The following is a 2350-nucleotide window of genomic DNA, read 5'->3' as shown; positions in this document are numbered from 1 at the left end:
GTCCAGTGGATCACACTGACCATGCATTGGTTAACTGGAAAACCACTCACCTTCTATAAGATTCCATCTCTGCCCCAGTCAAGAACCAGTCCAGATCCCTCGAGAAGGCGGAGAGAGAGTCGGCACCCACCGCACCAGAGAGGGACAGCACCCACCGCACCAGAGAGAGTCAGCACCCACCGCACCAGAGAGAGTCAGCACCCACCGCACCAGAGAGAGTCAGCACCCACCGCACCAGAGAGAGTCAGCACCCACCGCACCAGAGAGAGTCGGCACCCACCGCACCAGAGAGGGACAGCACCCACCGCACTAGAGAGAGTCAGCACCCACCGCACCAGAGAGAGTCGGCACCCACCGCACCAGAGAGGGACAGCACCCACCGCACCAGAGAGAGTCAGCACCCACCGCACAAGAGAGAGTCAGCACCCATCGCACCAGAGAGAGTCAGCACCCACCGCACCAGAGAGAGTCAGCACCCACCGCACCAGAGAGAGTCAGCACCCATCGCACCAGAGAGAGTCAGCACCCACCGCACCAGAGAGGGACAGCACCCATCGCACCAGAGAGAGTCAGCACCCACCGCACCAGAGAGAGTCAGCACCCATCGCACCAGAGAGAGTCAGCACCCACCGCACCAGAGAGGGTCAGAGTCAGCACCCACCGCACCAGAGAGAGTCAGAGTCAGCACCCACCGCACCAGAGAGAGTCAGCACCCACCGCACCAGAGAGGGTCAGAGTCAGCGCCCACCGCACCAGAGAGAGTCAGCGCCCACCGCACAGAGAGAGTCAGACTCAGCACCCACCGCACCAGAGAGGGTCAGAGTCAGCACCCACCGCACCAGAGAGAGTCAGAGTCAGCACCCACCGCACCAGAGAGGGTCAGCACCCACCACACCAGAGAGGGTCAGCACCCACCGCACCAGCCGGGAATGCATTCCAGATGCTCACTCCTCTCTGGGAAAAGAAGAAGCTCCCAACATCCAGACTATTCTTCCCTCTTTGTGGTCGGAACGCCGGTCCGCTGCTTCCCCCCAATCTGTGAAACTGGAAATAATCTATCACTGGGCAAGCTGTTCAACCATGAGATGGGAGCCATTGAAACATCGTGGGCGCTCTCCCATTGAATTATATTCTGTGCGGAGCGTTCGGTTTTTCGCGAGGTGAAGAAACTCTTGTCTCTCCTTGTGTGTAAATGTGAGGCGAGTCTCAGATGATATTCTCACAGTTGAATCCAAAATTTGAAATGTAAGTTGTTTGGAGATGCCGGGGATTGAACCCGGGACCTCATACATGCAAAGCATGCGCTCTTCCACTGAGCGACATTCCCACGGGTCAAAAGGTACCTGAGAAATAAACAAGCAGACACTTTAGAAGTGAAGCCGTGAGCTTTCTGCTCCGTCTCTCCAGGACATCGAGATGCCCAGCGGTCCCGCGTGTTCACAATGTTCAACCTCTGCTTCAGTTCACGGGGTTTCTGCTCCTCTTTGAACTTTCCAAAAAAAAAGTCTGCGGAAATAAAAAAAACCCAATCGCTAATGGTCAGTGACAAGGCTGAAATCCAACCTCTGAATCATAAAGTGAGATGGAAGAATGACAGAGCGTCAAACAGGAACAAGAGCTGGGACTGCTCGCTCGATATTGCACCGTCACACATTCCCCTCAGTCGGCGGCTGCTTTGAGTTGAGCTGTTGAGGGGACCGTGAGATGAAGTCCCGCTCCGGGACAATTTAATGCTTGTGGAGCCTCAGAAGTTGGAACTCGCTGAGCTCAAAAAGCGTCATTCAACTTTCCGTGGGTAATTCTGGTGAAAAACTATTGAGGAAGACGCTGGGAGTTGAACCCAGGACCTCAACACATGCGAAACATGCGCTCGACCACTGAACTAAATCCCCAGATTACAGAAAACTCTCACCAAGGAAAGAAAAACTGATTGTCCTCATTTTATGAGGCCACCCGTGGTGGGTGTGCACTCCACTCACTGCATTTTACTGGAGAAATAATCAATTTATATTATGTAACTATCCTCCGCTCACTGCATTTTACTGGAGAAATAATCAATTTATATTATGGAACTATCCTCCACTCACTGCATTTTATTGGAGAAATAATCAATTTATATTATGTAACTATCCCCCACTCACTGCATTTTACTGGAGAAATAATCAATTTATATTATGTAACTATCACCCACCAGGTTTCAGCTGTTGTCAGAAATAGTCCCTTCGTGGTCGCCAATTGTCGGATTTAAACCACTATTTTCAGGATTATAATCTAATCCAATCTAAGGACTGGTTCCTGACAACAACAAGATCACCACTGGTACTGGTATTACGGTTAAAGGCAAAACCGA

The 2350-nt window shown here is 51.9% G+C and overlaps 1 non-coding gene across 1 annotated transcript; it reads right to left on the bottom strand.

Moving 5' to 3' along the window:
• Positions 1-1255: 1255 nt before the first annotated feature.
• Positions 1256-1327, bottom strand: trnaa-ugc (transfer RNA alanine (anticodon UGC)). The gene has a single exon. It is a non-coding gene; the product is annotated as a tRNA-Ala (tRNA).
• Positions 1328-2350: the final 1023 nt, after the last annotated feature.

This window comes from Heptranchias perlo, unplaced genomic scaffold, assembly GCF_035084215.1.
Source record: "Heptranchias perlo isolate sHepPer1 unplaced genomic scaffold, sHepPer1.hap1 HAP1_SCAFFOLD_444, whole genome shotgun sequence".
Lineage (NCBI taxonomy): Eukaryota > Metazoa > Chordata > Chondrichthyes > Hexanchiformes > Hexanchidae > Heptranchias > Heptranchias perlo.
Note: the sequence above shows the minus strand (reverse complement) of the source record. Positions and strands in the feature narration are given on the sequence as shown.